At 36.4% G+C, this 21,732-nt stretch overlaps 1 long non-coding RNA gene across 1 annotated transcript; it reads left to right on the forward strand.

Annotated features, from left to right (window-relative positions):
* The first annotated feature begins 220 nt into the window (after positions 1–220).
* On the forward strand, positions 221–16,726 carry LOC135156794 (uncharacterized). The gene is made up of 3 exons (XR_010295835.1): positions 221–435; positions 7,420–7,590; positions 8,468–16,726. It is a non-coding gene; the product is annotated as an uncharacterized LOC135156794 (long non-coding RNA).
* The last annotated feature ends 5,006 nt before the right edge of the window (positions 16,727–21,732 follow it).

The raw sequence follows: 21,732 nt of genomic DNA on the forward strand, positions 1-21,732 counted from the left end.
GCCGTTTTACTTTTGTACCAGATACATGTAGTTTTTAGTTTGAATAAAAATGAATAAAACGGCTGTTTTCGATGACTCGCCGTAAGGCCGCCGTAGAGCTAATATGACCGAGGTATCAGAAATACAATCGTCGTATAATCTAAACGCATCAGCGATTCTGCAGAAACGTGTTTCAAAACGTGCTTCGAATCATTATTCTTAGAATCTAGGGTAAAAAGGTAGACACATTGTCATTATTGGAAGACATTATTGTCATGTGGCCGGCCCGGTACTCCTGATTGATATTTAAATTCAGTATCAAACAGATGAAGGTGAGTAAGTTGTTGGAATAGTAGCTCTGGAGTGAGAGTGGAGAGACATTGTTCAGTTGTGACTTCTGGCTTGGTTCGTCTACTGAAGGAATCGTCTCGCGATGTCTTGTACCAACTGTGGCAAGTAAGTCCGCATGAATATTGGTTTATTTGTAGATTGATTGATCGCCAAATCAATTGATTGGTTGATTAATTGAATGAGTTACATCGTTTGTTGACAGGAGGATCCATGTTTAGGATTGAGGGAGAAGTGAAAATGAAATGTCAAATTTTCGGCGCGCTCTGCTCATCCAATTCGTGAAGTGTGTAAAAAATAGACCAGTTCGTAGTTACTTCATGGACAATTTTGGTCAAATGACCTTTCATTTCTTTCATTATGATAGGCAGATTTCAAAGCAAGATATTACGTAAGCTTGCCTTACATAGCAGGATGAAGAAATTGAATAAACCAGGTGACTAGAATAGCACACCAATGAACACTTTATGAAGGTATTTGTTGCATTCCTACTTTGAATGCATATCATAGCATGTTGGCAAACTGTGAAATACCAGTCGTTCGTGGACGCATTGTTTTTTTTTGTGGATGTAAATGAAAACCACAATTTAAAAGAATATATGAATAATCAAGACATCAAAGTTGGTGCTTATCTCATTAGATTTTAAACCACCATGTCACTTAAGTACAAATGACCTTCCTCTGATCATGCGTAGAATCTTTTGATCATGCGCAGAAAGGAACTACGAACTGGCTTATTAATAATTTAGTATGTTTGATATTGTCGTATGCCAAGTTGAACAGTTTCATATTGCGTTCATTTGCATTGCATTGCATGTTGTGAATTTTGAAATTGTCCAAATTAATCGTTATGTCTTTCCAATATTATTGTTAGGGCGATCAACTATTTGTTGGAAAAAGTTGATTGGTTTGTTAATTTGTTTCCTTTTTTTAGTTTTGGCTACAAGAATGATTAATTGATTGAATATGTAAATGTATATCTTAATTCTGGTTCTCATATTAGCCGAATTAAAAAGTAATACGTGTTCACTCGTTGCTTTAGGTGATTTTCAATTGAATAATATATTCAATTCAATTTTCCGTTCATCAGAAAATTCTTGGTACAAGATGTTCAAGATATCTAACATGTCTAACTACATGAACAGCAAAATCGCAATACATGAGTACAAAGAAATACAAATTATTATTTTTTTTTTAAATATAAGTATACCTAAGAAAAAATGAATATCCTAATCCAAATTGTTAGATTGTAAATGAATATATAATTTTTTTTTTAAAGTTAGAAATAAGAGTATACGATAATGAAAAGTCGGTGACGACACGGAGGGGGGATGTGGGCAAATGCCTCTCTCATTGCCCCATCCATAAATATTGAAGACTTCTCTCTTGAATAAAATAAATTCGCCACTATGTCGCTGAGGTTCCTCGCATAAAAGTAAACCACAGACATAGGGGTTCATCAGTTCCAAACGGTAACAGTTATATTGTAAATGAATTTAGTCAGTGAACTATGCGTGTCTTAAATAGCTGTCCTATTTGAACGTCGCGATGCCATTATTGTTTGTTTGTATTGTTTGTTTGTTTGTATTTATTTCCATATAAAAGATAAAATATATACATGCTCAATTTAACATAACATACAGATCATATGGAGGATGGCCCATTTCAGCGGTATTGATAAAATACCACTGTTCTTCCATGGGGTTCTTATTGTAGTCCTTGCAGCATGTGCAGTGGAAACCCCATCTTAAAGATATCAGAATGGTTTTTACCCCAATGAAGTGAGGCTTTTGAATACGTAATGATGTAAACTCACCCATTAACGCATTTTCTATAGACCAATTCGGTATGGATGTTGGGTTTTTTTATGGTAATTTCCAACTGGGGGCTTCAGTATAAGCTTCATACCTCGGTAACATTTGCTCTACGGCCGTACGGCAAGTCGAAAACAGCCGATTTATTTATTTTTATTCAAACCACCTATGTAGCTGTTACAAAAATGTTAAAACGGCTGTTTTCGACTCGCCGTGCGCCCTCCGTATATAGCAAATGTGACCGGGGTATAAGTATACCCAATTCAAGTTAAGGTATCCATTGACAAAGCAACGCACCTGGCTCAATGCATAACTCATTTAAAGATTTTCTTTGCCCCCCCCCCCCCCCGTCATGGCCGCCATAAGTTGCTGCGATCTGAAGTCGGATCACTGATCTCTATCAATACAGATCAGTGAATCAGATTCATCTATCCATCACATTCGATTCAAGAAAAAAAGGTCACAGCCAATGGCGGATCCAGGGGGACCTACTGGATTTAATCTGCTTATCTTGACTCTCTCGTCTCGTTATTTTAGAACCCCTCCAGCCCTAACTCTACCTTTCCTAATCTCATTTTATGTCGACACTTTGTCCGTCTCTTCTTGTGTCGCTCTTTGATTTGTTTCGTCGACTCTTTTTCTTTCTATTTCATCATTCTTATTTCGTTCTTATTCATCTGTTTTTTCTTAATTTCGCTCCCCGGTCTCGTTTTTTTGACGCCTGTTCCTTTCTCCTCATGTTGCTCCTTTGACTGTTTTCATCACCCCTGTCTAAACTTTACTTTTCGTCTCCCGTGTTGTCGATTCTTTATTGTTATCTTCTATCTATATCTTTTCTCAATCTCTCAATTTATTTTTAATCGACCTTCTGGCCTGTAATCTGAGGTTCGGTTTAACTTGCTCCATGTCTACAAGTATGTGCTTAAAAAGATGGATAGCCGAAATGTCTAAATTTCGTTAACATTGAATGATTCTTATGCTTACTGTGCCCATGCTACATTGGCGAATAAAACTGATTCGGTTATCATGCCCATGCAGACAGTAAGGTTATGACTGACATGAGTAACAGACGAGCTGATAAATTGAACCTATACCATGTATACTGTTAAGGATCTGTGTCACTTGGCTATCCATAGTTCAACAACAACTTTCAGAAGGAGCACTCATAATTTTCGAATCTCACCTCTCTGTATGTTGGTCTACATGTATGTTGTCGACTATTTCTCTGTCCCTTTCGTACAGAGTCCTTAAAGAGCCACAGACCTGTCGAGATGGCGAGATAATTGTCTCACCAAGTCGACATAATTGTCCCGCCGAGTCGACATAATAACTGAGGAGAAGAATGTAAATGAGAGTGGATAAAGAAAATATGGGATATTGAGAGGAATAACGAGAAAATGATAAATCGTTGGTAAATAGACTCGTTGGTAAATAGACATAATTATTATTTATTCCCGAATATGGATGAAAGTTGTAAAGGCCCCGGCTTACACATCACCATCCATGCGGTGTTGACAGCGGAGAATGGAACAGATTTTCACCAGGAGGAGATGGCGGGTCAGGTGGATGGGAGAATGTTGCTTGGAAAGCATCCGCATGAGTGTTATTTCGGTGAGGTTAGATCTGACGACATTTTTGACCGCCAGATTTGATTTACTTCTTGAGAGGATCCAGTTTTACCATGATAACGATGTGGATGACAATGGACATTGATCGACGAATCTACATTTATGATACGGGGTTAGATGCTTTAAAAGTTCATCACCCGATGCTATACGTCTTAAAATGCACAAGCAAAATGTTCGCTTTATGCATACGCTTCTTAGCCGTAGCTTAATCGTCAAGCAAATGCTACCAGGCAGTTAGCAATTGCTTGAGCTTACCAGCAAAACCATTTTCCGCTGATTATTGTGTATAAGGAATGAAGCAAAAGCCAAGCAAGCGCCTTGCAAAAGCAATTGCTGCATTTGTTGGTCAGATACATAAAAAGTAGCAATTGCAGTATATTCAGTATATAACTACGTATATACACTGCCCGTGATCTAATAATTACTCACCTCTTGAAAGGGATGTTTGGACATCATCTTGTCTTCCAACTACAGAAAATTTGCTCACTCTCTTTGCTCGCTTGCATATCGATATTAACTGTAATTAAGTACTTTATCCTACCAGGGGGCCGTTTCATAAAGATGTTCGTAAGTTAAGAGCGACTTTAAGAACGACTGGTGATCCTTTCTTACACGCTAAACCATCGCCGATTCAATATACCACTTACCGCAAGAAGGGATCACCAGTCGTTCTTAAATTCGCTCTTAACTTACGAACAGCTTTATGAAACACCCACCTGGTCTGGATGGTATTCCCATAGAGTTCTACCAAACCTTTTGGGACGACATCAAAGATATTTTATTAAGCGCTCTTAAAGGAGAATGAAACCTTTGGACCAAGATAGCTTGTGTGAAAACAGAAAAATCAAAGAAACAGATCAACGAAAGTTTGAGAAAAATCGGACAAATAATGAGAAAGTTATGAGCTTTTGAATATTGCGATCACTAATGCTATGGAGATCCTCACAGTGGCAATGCGACAAAGATGTGTGATGTCACTCTTGAACAACTCTCCCCATTACTTTAGTATATATATTTCATATAAATTGCCTCTTTTATTACATCTATCAGTAGAATATGTATTCTTTCTCTATGAAGGCATGTAATACAGATTTTTAAAGAATACATCATGGATAAAGAGTTTGTATCACCATATGAAAAAGCAAAAAGACACATTTTCAGGGTATTTCATAGTCCATCAATGGAAAAGTTGTTCATGTGTGACATCACACATCCTTGTCGCGTTGCCAATGGGAGGATATCCATAGCATTAGAGATTGCAATATTCAAATGCTCATAACTTTCTCCTTATTTGTCTGATTTTTCTCAAACTTTCTTTGTTCTTATTCTTTGATTTTTATGTTTCGACACAAGCCTACTTGTTCCAAAGGTTTCATTCCCATTTAATGAATGCTTCACAAATGGAGAAATGTCTGAAAGTCAGAAAGCTGGTCTTATTACAATGATTTAAAAGAAAGAAGACCATAGAAATCTAGAAAACTGGAGGCCAATCTCGCTTTTAAATTGCGATTATAAAATAATGGCCGCACGATTACAATCGTTTATTGGACAGATCGTTAACGAAGAACAAACTGGTTATATAAAACATCGCCTGTCTGCCTTCAATATACGTCTTACAATTGATGTCATTGCATTTATGAAAAGAAAACACTTAGATGGTGCTATAATGATGGCAAACTTTTCTAAAGCTTTTGATGTAATAGATATCAATTTTGTGTCCTCATGTCTGGAAAAAATGAATTTTGGAAATAATTTCCAGACATGGATAAAAATATTGTACACAGATATTCGAAGCTCTGTATTAGTAAGTGGCTGGATATCAGAGTCCTTTTCATTACAAAGGGGAATCAGACAAGGTTGTCAACTTTCAGCATTACTTTTTGTCCTCGCAGCAGAATTTATGTCTAAAAAAATAATAAATAATGAATACATACCTGTTTTGAAACCAGAAAATAATTGTGAGGTTAAAGTACTACAATATGCTGACGATACCCTGTTCTTTGTGTTAGATAAAAGATCACTAGAATTGATAAAAATGAAGAATTTGAATTATTTGGGAATGTAGCAGGTCCAAAACTTAAAACTAAAACAGTAACCATGTGGGTGGGGAGAAGTAACTCCAAATGGTCACTCAATGATATTGGTTTATCTTGGACAGATATTCCTACAAAATACTTAGGGTTTTACATCTCACCTGATATAGAAAAAGCACGTAAAATGAACTGGGAAAATAAACTAACGAAATTGCAAAGATTATTAGATAATTGGAGAAAAAGAAAGCTTACTATTTTTGGAAGAGTAACCATTGTCAAAACTCTAGGTTTAAGTCAGTTAGTAAATATTCTCATGGTTGATATTATTCCTGAGAAAATTGTAAAAAGACTGAATTCTCTAATACATGCTTTTATTTGACAAACAGAGATTGAAAAAGTGAAAAGAACTGTAATGTCCAACAAACTGGACAATGGAGGGGTCAAAATGATTGATCTATATACCCCAAAATTAAGTTTTCGACTAAGATGGCTGGGGCGCACTCTTGCGTCAAGTAAAGGAATATTGGGTAAATTCAGCCTTTATTGGTTTAATGTTTTAGTTGCGTACCTAGGATTTTCCAGGGGGGGGGGGGGAAACCGTCTGCCCAAAAATTTGACAAGCAAGAAAAAAAGAAAGAAAAAAAAAAGGTCTTCAATCACAAATAAAGCATTTTGTACCAGAAAAAAAATTGACAAGCCAAAAAAACAGGTCTTCAAGCTCGTCAGGAGGGAGGGGGGCAATAAAGGTCTTCAAGCTCGTCGGGGGGGGGGGGGCAAAAAAGGTGTTTCAAGCTCGTCAGGGGGGGCAGGGATACGTTTTTTGCATGGGTTGTGGCTCGTCAGGAGGAGGGGGGGGCAGAGTGCCCCCCTGCCCCCCTGCCCCCCCCCCCCCCGTAGGTACGCTAGTGATTTTAAGGTTGATATAATTTATTGCCGGTAAGAAAGAGTTTGTTTAAATGGAATGCTATAACAGATGGGAGATGCCCGCATTGTTATGTGGATGAAGATAATGTACATGCTTCCGTTGAGTGTAAACTAAATTATTTGACAACAGTAGCTAAGTTTGAATACAATTTCGACCTTCAAATAACAAAATTGCATTTACTTAAAGCCCACAAAGAAACCGGACTATATAGATTCATTTCTTACAATTGCTTTTTGGTGCATTTATAAATGTATACTTATAATAAGCAAATCAGGAAAAGATTGTCGAGAATTCAATTTGGAATATTTGTTTGAAAAAGAAATATGTAAACATGTGATGTGATTTTGAATGGTCAATTATGTATATAATAAATGCCCATGGTGGGTTTAAAAAGAATTACTTTATATCACACAAAATCCATTGCAATACAGCCATCGAAAAAAAATGGTTATAGGTCTGTAACTGAAAGATGGTAGTATTATGTACACGGTTATATACCCCGTATACATAGCCCTTGGTGTGGGGTGTCTCTAGAATTGTGAATTTTCAGGTCAATTGCTATTATCCCCCAACTGCTCGGACCGGATTTACGCCATTGAAAAGTCAAAATTAGACTTAGCCAATTTGTCGAAGTAGCCGGTAAATCGTGACATATGCCGCCTGACTAATAGTTTTCTCTTTTTTTTTCAAAGAAAAATCTGAAGCAGTAGTTCCAAGTACAACCAAGCTGTAGCTGTGGAAATCTGCTGTACAGTTCTGGAGACGTCCCTACCTATCCAAGATTGGTCTTTATAATACTCGCAAGAGGACATAGTCATACGAGACGATCTCATCATCCTCGACATCGAGGCGTCATCCATTAGGTAAGGAAGTTATGTAAAAATTGATATGATGATAATGATAATAACGATGATGATGATGATGATGATGATGAAGAGGATGTCGAGGGTGATGGTGATGATGACGATGATGATGGTGATGGTGAGGATGATTAGGATGATGTTGATGGTGGTGGTAGTGGTGATGATGACGATGATATTGACGATAGTGATGATGAAGATGATGATGGTAATGATAATGATGGTGATGATTATTTAAAGATTATGATGAGGATGATGATGAGGAGGAGGATGATGATAGAATGGAGTCCCGTTCCATAATAGTCAAGCAACCATGGTTTATTTGCCAATTTTGTAATTACCATTCAAAGAGTAGTGTGATTGGCTGCTGATATGGCGAGCCCTGTTACCATGGTAGTTGCATTATAGAAAAAAAAGTTTACATAATAAAAGGTTACCATTAAATTTTGATGCTAGGTGATATAGTATATTTTTGGAAACTTTTTGAAGATTATTCAATGTTGATCTAGGGTCCGAACGTATAAGTCCACATCTAAGGTAGATCCAAAATTTACAATGCAAGACTAATAGAAACATTTTTTCTAACCTGTTCTCAATATATATATTGGCGCTTTTCAACATTAATTAACCAATAGCTAATCACTACTAATTGTAATATTGAGCTTAAGTTCATTAAGCTGGTTTCCTGAAAATTCCCTTTGAGCATTAAGTTGAATAGGCTTAAATAAACATGTTCTTCAAAATGGATAATCTGCCATACATCATGTTACTCTTTTTATGGAACGGGCTTTGAAAGTTCTGTTACTTTGCCCGTCGTTGGGCATGTTTGATGACATATAAGACAAATAAAACATGTATGTCTAATGTTTTCTGTTTTTAGTTTTTTCCATCAGCGCAAGAATTGACCTGATGTCGACAAGGAATTATACCTCATTGAATACGATCGTTGGCTGCCGTATACGCATCAGAGCTATTGACTGGAAGCTGTAAAGGCCTTATAGCTTACACATCACCATCCATGCGGCCTTGACATTGAAGAATGGAACAGGTTTTCATCAGGAGGTGATGGCGGGTCAGGTGGATAGGAGAATGTTGCTTGGAAAGCATTGGCATGAGTGTTATTTCGGTGAGGTGAAATCTGACAACATTTGTTGACCGGCAAATTTGATATTCTTTTTGAGAGGATCCAGTTTTACCATGAGAACGATGTGGATGATAATGGACATTGATCGACGAATCTACATTTGTGATACGGGGTTAGATGGTTTAAAATTTCATCACCCGATGCTGTACATCTTTAAATGCACAAGCAAAATGTTCGCTTTATGCACACGCTTCATGGCAATAGCTTAATCGTCAAGCAAATGCTACCAGGCAGTTAGCAATTGATTGAGCTTACAAGCAAACGCATTTGTTGCTCATTGATTTGTATACGGAATCAAGCAAAAGCCTAGCAAAAGCAATGGCTACATTTTCAGTTTTATACGTACGTATACACTGCCCGTCAATATGTCATGAACGCATGATCGTTATATATGGCTGGAAAGAATATCTTCTCCAAAATAATTTGCTATCACATTTATGTGGTATGTCTTCACGTTTGGATAATCAGTAGGTATTATTTGCATTGATGTTAATTTTCTATTTGCGCCAAAGTAAGGCATGACTGCAACAAATGAACCCCAGATGCCAATGATCGATGTAGTGATGATGAGTCAGGAAACATATTTACAAGTCCACTTTTAATGAAATTAACTGGAGCATTCATACTAAAAGTGGTTTATAAGCAATTTATCATGTAAATTATTGAAAAAAATTGAAATGGATTTTAATGCAACCCTTGTAGGATTATGACATCATTGACATCTGGGACCCGTCTTATAAAGAGTTACGATTGATCCGATCAACCAAGAATATGGGAATCCATCAATATATTTTTTCTTTAGGAAATTCGCACAATGTCCTTTGAAAACAAAGAGAAGCAAAATTAATTTTCAAGAAAACTATGAATGTATGAATATACATCATTTCTAGAATATTTTGAATAAACATGTATTTTAGATCATGACGTTGCTGGCTTTCCAAAGATTTGGTTGAAGGGATCGATCGTAACTCTTTGTCAGACAGAGCCCAGGGGGCCGTTTCATAAAGCTGTTCGTAAGTTAGCGACTGAAATAACGAGTGGTGATCCTTTCTTACCCGCTAAACCAACGCCAAAAGAAAGGATCACCAATCGTTTTTAATGTCGCTCTTAACTTACGAACAGCTTTATGAAACAATATGGCTACCAGTATTCATTCATTGCAGTCAAACATGCCTTTACTTTGGCGCAAATCAAAATGTACATGTACGCCCCATTATCTAGAGTCTCGCCTGCGTAGTAAAAACAAGGCCTCACTTTTCTGACGGCTTGCTGACAACATCGAAAAAGGTCAATTTTTTAACTGTCTTCATGACTTAAAAAATACAAGGACATGTTTCATGAAACTTCGATATATGGATGATAAGGTGTCATCAGTCATTTGGCATGAGCTTTAGCCTTCAGGTCAAATTGTCGAAGCCTAACGTCAGCAGGGTCAATGAACTTTGACCATGTTTGCTATGAATATTATAAAAAAAATATTTACCAAGCCTTGTTAGATTTTGATTTTTCAAGATCATTTTGAAAGATTAAGTCTCCACTCCATAAAAATTAAGTATAATTATCAAGTATAAGCAAATAGATAGTGTAGCATCAGGTCAGTAGATCAAGGTAATTTGGAGTTCAGTAAACCGGAATCAATTTAAAAAACAAAGGCCATGATTAAGGTATTTAAAAATATATATATTTCCACGGGCCGGATATATCCTTGTCACAAAGTCAACACTATTGCTATATGGAATTGGGTAATGCAGGCAAGAATTCCAGGGGCCTTCCATTAATTATGAAAACTTTTAAGAATTGTTATACCTCTAAATGTTCTATTTTTTTATATAATTGTCCAAGACTTTGTTGTGATTTTCCTTTTTTTTTTCTTAGTTTGTTTATCATGATTAATTGGGTCATAAAAATGAAATGGATGATGGATCAGTTAATGAATGATTATGATACTTATTCATTCCTTCATTTATCCATTCATCCATCCTTTTATTCGTTCATTAATTCATTTATACATCCATCCATCCTCCATCCATCCATCCATCCATCGTTCCATCCATCCATTAATCCATCCATCCTATTTCATTATTATATCTATCCATTCATATACTGTATGGATAAACATAGATTGTAATGTTTTATTTCTTTTCTGATAGTGGTTTCTTGGACTGATATTTTTGCGTTTCCTTTTTTACATTATTTTATTTAGGCACTAATCATCTTCAGTCGCCTTGCAGTTTTTACACAATTATTTGTTCACAAATCAGGGGCAGAAGTGTAGAAAATTGTGTAGGTCATTTACCCTCTCCCCCCTTCTCGGATGCAAATTCAGATACAAAATAAGACTCTGTGATAATGCAAACATTTTAATTTGACCGCTTTGTTACGGACATAAATTTATGGACATTTTCCTGGAATCTAGCTGCTGTTAATGAATTCGTCCAATAAAGTTGCCTTCATTACTTGTTCCTCCGGTCTCGTAATTATCAACTAATGCTAACTTTAAGGTCGTCACTGTCAGACATAAGTTCTACTCAGAAAATATGCATAGAATTTAGAAAGTAAAAATATTTCATTGTTTGATTTCCATTGTTGTCTAGATGAAATTTTGGCTGCATTTTAGAACTATTTTTAGTCTGCCTGCACGATTTACACTGTAAAAACACTGTTTAAAATTTTAAGCAGGTTGTTTAAGCCCGTCAGTCTAACAACTACTGTCAAACTATTTAAACAAGCTGTTTAAAAAGTCTAAACAATTACAAAAAAATTAAACAACTTTCTGTTAGAGTTACGGGCTTAAACAATATGCTATTTCTTTTACTGTGTATCATTAAATGAGTTGTGTCACAACCATAGGAAGCGATCAAATGGGACGGGGGGATGCTAACTCTTTGATTTTCAAATTTTGTTCAGCATACCATGGGAGAGTGTCACCCCCCCCCCCCCCCATGAAGTCGCTGCCTCTGGTTGCATCTCCTTTTGGCTCCTTGTCTTTATTCTCGTAACGTTTCCATATAAAGCTTGTTCCTCGATTTCCCCTCCCTCTTCTGTTGTCTCTCTCCCTCCCCCTCTTTTGCCTCTCTTCCCTTCTCTCATTTCTATCTCCCTCTTTCTGCTGATCTCCCTTGCACATGAGCAAGGAAGATGATGATCTGCCTCTGAAGGGACTTGCACACTTGGTTCTGCGACCATTTGATTACAGTATACTTCGCAAACGATACTAATTCTCGCAAATGGTTCAATGACTAATTGTGAAAGCCCCTTTATCTACACAATGTTTTAAAAAAGCCTTTGAGAACAGAATGAACTTGGTGAAGTGCATCTTCACATTACTTAACCCGATTTAAAAATCACTTGGCTTGAGCAAAAGAATTGAACAAACTTTCAAATATGCTAAGATCCAAATAATCTTCTGAAAGAATGATGTTAGAAACATTTACTAAAGTTTGTCCAATGAACAAGTATAACATTTTAGCACAGCCAAAGTGAAGTCATTTGTACTTTCTTTGTAAATTCCATAGATTCATGTATTACATTTCTTTAATGGATTGATGATTATTCATGGATATATATTGAATGTGTACAAAATATAGAGCACATTGTTGGGAAATACTGTTCAAGTAAATTTAGAATATATCAAAATGTATACAATAAAAATATTTTCACTCTGTAAAGTTCATTCTTCTAAAATCGAAATGACATTGTTGAAATTAATCTATAAGCTGAAAATACTGTGAATTTGCATTTCACCAATTTTACTATTGCAAATTGATTACCCACAAAATTACCATTTGAAAATATCTGCCGGCATGAATATTAATTAGGCTTATACAGTGCAGAAGGTTATCTAAATTGTGATGGTCATTGAAAACACAAATGAAACCCCCTGCTTTCTATTGATAGTAATTACCAAATGTTCAGTGACAAATCACACCATTAATGCCTAAATTAAAATTTCATATGAGCATTGCTTCATAAATATTGGAAGTGATGGAAATTGCACTCGGAAAATGTCAGTCTTGAAATTTCTTTGAAAAAACTGGAAGAGTACAATAAGACATAGGCCTTCTAATTTTAGTTTACCTTCTGCATATTGTACAATCTTAAACCTGGACGGTATTCTGAAAATCGCGTTTTCGTTGCATTACCTTTTCTATATTAAGTACCATAACTAGTTTTTAAATGGCTGCTTTAAATATTCGCCCTTAATCAATATGAAAAAAGGGAAGTACATTGTGATTACCTATTATTTTAAGGAAAAGGTATAGAAATGTTTTACATAATGACCAACTTAGAAGGAAAGAAAAACTTAAAGCCAATGACGCACTCACAAAGTTAACAGAGTTGTACAGATGACGCGATTTTCAGAATACAGAGCCCAGTTGCACAAAAGATAATATAAAATAGTGATATGGATCCTGATCAGATGATTGGCTGAAATGACCAATCATATATTTTAGCCAACAGGAAAATTTACAAGTGACTGGTGCTACTAATGATAATAGTCTCTAATATAGCGCATATCACAAAATATTACTATTTTTCCGTGCGCTGAGGAAAAAACACTGACCGACCATGGTGTTGGAATGATGGTTTATCAAGTAATTAAGGATCCATATCTCTATCTTATAAAACAAATAATACACATTTTGCTTGGGCATTAGAATAATTACACACACTATAGTTACCTTTGAAATGGTTTAAACACCCTCAGCTATGCCTTGGGCGTGTTACGTCCTCAAAAATTATCCTGTGCGTGTAACTATTTCTAATACCCTACATGATGTGCATTATTCATTGTTATTTTTTGAGGGGGTAGGGGTGTCATACCCCAAGGGCCCTGTTGCATTAAAATTAAATTAGAGTCCTTTTGCCATCCAATGTTACCATATTAGTTAATATTGTGGCAAAATGACTACATAGTAATTTTATGCAAAAGGGCCCTTGGGGATATGGCAGCCCTACCCCCTCAAAAAATAACAAAAGTGGGGGGGGGGGGGTGAATGAAGAAAAAAGGGGGCGGGCAAGTCCGTTCTCGGTATACAGATACTCTATTGGCACAAATAAGCACAAGTGACAAGCAATTTTTCCAGGATATATGAATTTATTTTTTTCTCAGAAAATATATTTAAAAAAATTGGACCAGCAGCCGAGAAGATTCACTCAAGTGTACAGGATACCATAGCAGCTGACCTCTTGCTTCAATGGGGCAAACCCTGACCCTCACATAATGGCCAGCAGCCTGATCTGAGCTGGGATCTCCTTGTCAAAATCACACAATATGTGACATCACTACCAAGAGACCTATTTTTCAGTGTGCAGAGAAGGGCACTGAATACTGTTGTGCATGGTATACAACTTACCACAATGAAAGTGCTCTATCAATGATATGTTGTGTAGCCAATAGTATGCAAGACAATGCATTGATGGGGCAACAGTTACTTTTTTTTTTTTGGGGGGGGAGGGGGACTTATATCAAAATTTTTGCCTCAGAAATAAATTTCTGTTCACCCCCCATCTTCCCTAATTACCCCCCCCATTCCTCTTCCTTGCCATAAGTCTTTTTATTCACCCTTAAACAAAACTAAAACCTCATATCCTTTAATAATCTGCCTCCTTCCTTACAACCATCTCCCCCCCCCCTCCCCTTCAACACAAATAGCAGTTAATCCACTGATTGTGCTCTCTTTGTATACCTCCCTGTTCTATCCATCCAGGGAAGCATTCCATGAAGATTTGCCCATTGACAATCATTTCACATCCTTTCAACATTAACTATCCATGACTGACACCAATGTTCCAATTTTCAATTTAATATTTGAGTAATATTACTTATCATTTTCATATTCTTATCAAACAATTCAATTTATACCATCACATAAAAAATATTTATTGTCTTGTTGTTTTTTGAGGGGGGGGGGGGCTTTCTTTTCATAAGAGCAAATGGAATATACTACAAATATATTGCAAATAAATATACTCCTTTCTGTACATGATGCAATTACATTTCTATGAATTTCAATGAATTGCATTTTGATCAAAATAGAAACCAAAAGGGGACAAGATTTATTTTTCCCCCTGTCAAGCTAATTTATTCATTCACCATCATACAAGAACCAAATGTTTGCTTGCATACTGTATCCATCATGCCTCCATGAACTCTGAGTGATCAGGCGAGGCACCGACAATGAAAGATAGATCTAATAAGTTAGGACCTCAACATAGGCTTGTCCTGAGGGAGCACACTTCAGATCCCACAATGGTTTATAATCCCCCATCAATCATTACAATACAATGCATCAACCATAGTAGTGAAGCAAAATGTCAAATTTCAGGGAAGACATCCAATAAAATTTAAAAAAAAAATCTTTTCATGGATATAAGAAACCATTCCTTCAGCCGAATGGTCATCAGTTACAAATGACAACTCTCACAGACAGCACTCAATAAAATTGCCAAAAGTTGTTCCAGACTGGATGGAGGAAACCACTTCTTTAGCCAAAGGGTCGTGGAGTGTTGAGACAACCTACCAAAACGTGCTATGTCAAATCTGACAGACAGCACCAAACAAAATTTCCCAAACTTGTCCTACACTGGATTTCTTTAGCCAAAGGACACTGTTGAAAAATCTACCAACTACTGCCCTACCCAAAGACCGGAAGATGGATGAATGAACAGCCTAGCATCACTTCATGTCAAGGTTCAGGACCTGGCTGAGATACTTCTCTGACATGACCAGAGGAACCACAAGCAAAGACGATGGAAATAATTCTATGATGGTTTGAAATTAGGCGTCATACATGATCACTGCAAAGAAAGTGAAAGACTTGCACGTTTCCATGAAAGAGTTTTAGATGGCACAAGATCAAAGGATAAGCAAATTGAATCATTGAGAGTGGGGGCCCTTCTCCAAAACTAGTAATGGTAAGCAGGTACATGTACATGCATAACTGTCCTTAACCCTATCTAGCCCAGGGGGAGGGGGCTTTTTTTAAAGCCCCCCTGACATTTTTTTGGTGAAAAATCTGTAAAATGTATGTTATCATCTGTTGCTGTGCGTATCACATTTGTAAACTATATGCAAGCCAGGAGTAAGTCTGGTAATGTACATGTATGTGGCTGACTTTTAAGCCTGATATGTAGCCAAAAAATGAATACCAAAGATAGATGAGTGTTTTACCTAGAGCAAAATACTGAGAAAAATATTTAAAATTCTGGTTCAACCCTAATAACACTGGGGGGGGGGGGGAGCTGATTCAGCTGCTGTGCAAATTTCTTTGACCGCGTCGCTCACTGACTTTTTACCTTCAAGTCTCGCGCAACTCTTGAAACCAAAATTGGGACCACTGGTTATGTGGTTCCGAAATAACGCAACATTTTGTAAACTATATGCAGACCCGAAATTGCCACAAATGTAAATTTGTGTACAAATCCATGCAAATAGTGTTTTTAGCTATAATTCATAAATGTATCATTATTTTTTCTTTTACTGAGTAAAATCAATCAATTTTATCTTGTTTATGGTCAAAATAAAGTACCTGATAATTTCCATTAAAAAACAATAAAATACATAAGAAAATAAATGGGATCTTGAAACTAAAGTTTTTGAAGGTATATTTGATCAGATTTCTATAAAGAGTCTGAATCAAAAATTAGCATTTTAGGGGCATTATTTACTTAATTAGAGCAAACTTTTTATTTTGTGCGGGGGGGGGGGGGGGGCTAAAAAGCCACCCCCCCCCCCCCCATGGCTGTGCAATTTCAAATAGCCTGGGCTATATAGGGTTAAACACAGTAACTTCCCCTCACTTTAAGGGATTACATTTCTGAATACCTGAATGTGATGAAGTTTCCTCCTCTACACAGGAAATCTATTCGAAATTCTTTCCAAAGAAAGAGTGTTTCCTGCTGGACACAGAAAATGAATGCTGACAAATACTTCAAGAATCTGCCTTATTAGAATTCAAACAAATGCATTGTGGTTTGATAAGTAGAGTCACAGACCTGGCCAAAAAATGTATCAGATGAATGTAGCTTCCCTTTTGGTGACAACATTGGCATGTATGAGGAGCAAAAAATGGTCTTTACTGACTCTGACTCTAAAATACCAAGTCTTCACATTGCCTTTCATTTCATCAGAGTCGAATAAATCCGGGAAAATCCAATAAACACAGGAAAATATCAAATGGCTGGAAAAGACATAAATGACCAACTGGAACTAGATCCACTCAGAATTCATCTAATGCCACCACAAACAGGCCAACACTCTCACAAGATACCAGGATTTGCAAGTCCAAGAAGTGTGCGACTTGCATGAGGTTTTGAAGAGCTCTGGATATCATGCGTCAGCTGAAAGGAACACCATTCCTTGTGGTCAGACAGTAATTGAAGATTATTGCAACAACCAGATTCCAAACATCAAATATAAAGATGTCACATGCAACTTAAACCAATTTCTGGAAGTCAACAGCACTCTATTCAAACATACGTTGCCAGTTCCTCTCTCTTCTATTTGTGCAAAACAAATGGCTAGCTGCGTTGAGTTGGAGTGCAAACCAGTTTTTTATCGATCTAGATCAATGTCACCGAGCTCCAAAGCCATATTGGCTAAACCGCTTTAACCATTCCATCAATATTTTAAATATCAATACGGGTCAACTTGAAACACTACACTGGCAAGGCTATAGAAATCAAAATTTGACATTGCACTTCTAAAACAAAATTCCAGACTTACATATATTGCTCTGATTGAAGAAGGAATATTTTATCTACACATTGTGGAAAAACCATTGAAGTGCATTACCCTCCTAAAAATGGGTGAAAAATTTATATCCAAACTTAGATTTGGGCAGACAAACCTATTTTGAAAATCCAACTTGATCATCACATATCTTAACATTCGTGCAGTCCACATTATCTCTTCACATTCTGTGAATACATGAAGGACACACACTTTAGCACAACATGTTCATGTAGGTACATGGTGAAATGACCACGATAAAGTTTGAAATATCAATTCATATAAGTCTGAACCAGAATTAACACATACAGAAAAGGAATATAAATATATTGCAAAATAATTCACATTGCTCTATCAAATAATTTTAAAAAATAAGATAAAAGTCTTCATTTCATATAATTTTTTTTATAAAAATTGTTTATCCTTTTGGCACATTAAATCAGTCATGGCAAATATCATGTTGCAACAATGTGAAACAAAGGTTCAGTTGGAGCAGCAGCTACAACAGATAGTACAGGGAGGCATATAAAGAGAGACTACAGGTCATCAATGGATTGACATATACCCAACAAAAGGATACAGGGATGGGAAGATATCACAGTAGAGGTAAAAGAGAAGGGATTACAGTCGTTACAAGAACAGAGAGAGAAAATCCTGATATGGGGAAAATTGCTGCCCAATATTTCACAAACGTTATTGCCCTCGGTATAGAATTACTGGGAAACCGATTGCATTGTCTTGCATACTCTAGGCTACACAAAATATCATTGAAATCATTATTAAAGCACTTACATTGTGGTAAGTTGTATACCATGCACAACAGTGTCCAGTGTACTTTTCTGCACACTGAAAAATAGATCTCTCAGTAGTGATGTCGCTATTTGTGTGATTCTGGCAGGAAGATCCCAGCTCAAACCAGACAGGAAGCCATGTTTGTAAGATTCAGGGCCTACCACCATCAATTAAAGTCAACTGCTTTGGTCCTGCAACTTAAATGAATCTTCCGGGCTGCTGGTCTTACATTCTGGGGTTTTTTCAACGAAAAATAATAAAAAGAAACATGAATAAAAAACAAGTATATAGTACAGACGAGCAAACATTATAGGGCAGGTCCAAGCTATCATGCATTACATGTGACATAAGAGACAAATCAAAGAAGTGTTTCACAAAAGATTTGAGTGTGATAAAAAAAATCACTCTAAATTTTCACTTGCATGTGGAAAATGATGGATCATCATATTGATTGGATCTCCCTTAGAAGACGCACTTTACTGTGTCTGAATCGATGAGACTACACATTATAAACATTAACACTTGGGCATGACTTTCAGTCAGATTTATCTATTCGTGAAACAGTTCCAATAATTATTTTGCTAGATTCATAAACTTTTCAAAAATCTAACACCAGGACTATATACTCTAGATATATCTAAACAAAAAGATAATTATTTTTCTAGATTCATAAGCTTTTCAAAAATCTAACACCAGGACTATATACTCTAGATATATCTAAACAAAAAGAAAAATCACATCACTAGCACCATATCTTAAATCGACTCCTGAAAATTTGTAATGAAATAGATGGATTCATGATCTTTGTCACACCCATATGCAAGAGGTAAGTTTGAAGTTGAATCTTCAGATGGTTATTTATTTCTACATGAAAACAGGATAATTTCAGACCTGCCAACCTTCTACAACGGTAGGATGCGAAAGATATTGTATGTTTGAATTTGCCAGCGCCATAATAAAGCTGCGATGAATGCAAGGAATGTTCCCCAGGGAGTGGAAATTGTGCACTTTTCGTGCGGGATTGAAATTAATCCAATGACCAAGGTAATAATATGCTGTAAAGCACTTTGAGCCATTCTGGGAAAAGCGCTGTATAAACATTGGCCATTATTATTACAACAAAAAATGTATTCTTAGAAGGGGGAAAAATATATATATAAAAAATAAATTTTTGAATATCTGTCTTAACCTAATAATCGCCAGCCTGTTGTAGTGAGATCGGTGTAAAAACATGTGAAATGACTTGAAAACTTGAAAATTCACCATTTTAAACATGTACTTGTAGGCAAGGATTTACTTATTATTTTCATGCAACAAGTTGCTGGCGCGACAGTGATTTTTACCGGTCTGGACCGTTGAACCGGCGCTAGTGTCACGCGCTGTGTATGATACATACTACATGATCGGAAATAAAATTCGTAGCAAAAAAGAGGAACATATATCTAAAAAGGAAACAGTTGGCATGTCTGTATTTTGGGGTACCAAATGACCTCTGTGACTTTTGATCCGAGTCATCTTTTTCATCTCGCACATCTTTGGACCAATTTAGTTTTCAATCTGATATTTTTTCCAAAGATATTCTTTCCAAAACATGTGTTATCCTGCAATAAAGTATACTTGGGTGTTTATCGTTGTTGTTTTTAATTGTGTTAATGACATAAATGAATCCTTTAAAAAAAAATCAAATTTCATCATCTATGTACAATGTAGATGATACAATGTTTTGTAAAATTGGAAATACAAAAGGACTGAATTAGCCAATAACAAGCTTTGCTATTCCTGCATTTAAAATAGCCTTATTCTCTAATTTAGAAGTTGAAATAAAAAAAAATTCATATCAAAGTCTTCTCCTGTGATAATTTACAAAACTGGACAAAAGTTAACATCGTCACGGTAAAATTCATGGAAAATAACTTAATATAATAATAATAATAATAATGTAATATTTCACCCAGGGTAGCCACTGATAAAGGTATTGTGCACAGAAATTTTTGGGGGGATATGTTAAAGAAGAATGCAATCCATGAACCATGGGGAATCAAGTCTTGCTCGGCTCAGCCTCAATTACATGTAGGTTTGATACGATTATTTATGCTGAGTGGCATTACATATTGCCCTGCATTTCAAATTTCGCGCTTAAAGTCAATCAAACTGCCACCCCAAAACCAACAATGAGATGCCCAAAATGAATTTTGAGATTTTTATTGAGTTTGAAAAAGAACATCCTAAGCTTTCAAATGAGATAAGAATTGTAACTAGTCAAAATTGATTAACAATAACATACACAAAAACTTCACTGAACGCAGAAAAACTAAGCGAGAGCTTCAAAAAATGAAGAGAAAACAGCATTCAAAAATGTGGAGTTCACTCAAGCATGAGATGTGGAACTTTAAGCAGTCTGCAAAACCTTGTGTTAAAGAAACTCTCGTATCATTTTTTTTTTTCTATTCAACTTTCCAAATTACAATCTTTGATAGAATGAAGAATTACTCTTTAAAATAAGCTATTTTTGTTTTCATTTTGAGCACATGACCAAAGCCTCCAATCGAGAACACTATACCCCGGTTTCTTCTGCATCAATTCTCTTCTCCAAGTACGACAAACCCTAACTGCCCCAAGCAAGCAATTTAAGTATCAAAACACCTGTTTCTTGACCTCGGTCCGAAGATAACACAACAGCCCGGCATATACAGTCACAGCAGGGGGCCACACACAATGGATATTATGGCAATGCATAGAGCTCTATAGCTCTATGGGCAATGTGTGAGCGCGGTAGCATCCCTGCAAACCATGCCCGTCATTTTTATTCCCTTACTTTCCTTATTTCGAGGTTGATTTTCTTTGTTCAAAATTGAAAATGGACTAACATTGGATTTCTGAATACAATATGCCTTTGAAAACGTGATTAAATATCGAATTCAATAATTTCATTTCGAAGGTCCTACTATAGGCAGAGAAGTCTTACATAATAGCACAGCTGTTGTTTATCATTTCGTCCTTGGCTCAACGCTCATATACTGGCCTGTGGAGGTGAAATTGAGACAGTGGGCCAAACAGGGTTGATTGGCGCTTGGAAATGAGTTTTTCGATTTCCAACGGAAAATGGGGTATAAAACCGCAGTTTGCAATCTGAACTGTGGTCTTTCTCCAAACGCGGGTTTGAGGTAATGATTTTGAGGATCAAACTGACTATCTACAGAGAACCTTCCCTGGCAACTTATTGTTGGTTTGGGGGTGGCTGGTTAAATAGGAAAAAGCAATTACAAGAAGAATCTGAGACAAGCCTAAAGGGGTATTATTAGTGTCGGTGTGTCTAGACGGGTCTGGAAGAAGAATCAGATGTAAGGCTGACCAGCCAGCCAACTGAAGCCATCCAGAAGCAAACTAAATTTTCACTTTGAACACACATTGGGGTTCCCAGCTTTTCAAGAAAACAAATTTCCCTGATGAAGTTTAAAAATTCCCTGATATTTAT

Source organism: Lytechinus pictus, chromosome 15 (assembly GCF_037042905.1).
Source record: "Lytechinus pictus isolate F3 Inbred chromosome 15, Lp3.0, whole genome shotgun sequence".
In the NCBI taxonomy this organism is placed as follows: domain Eukaryota; kingdom Metazoa; phylum Echinodermata; class Echinoidea; order Temnopleuroida; family Toxopneustidae; genus Lytechinus; species Lytechinus pictus.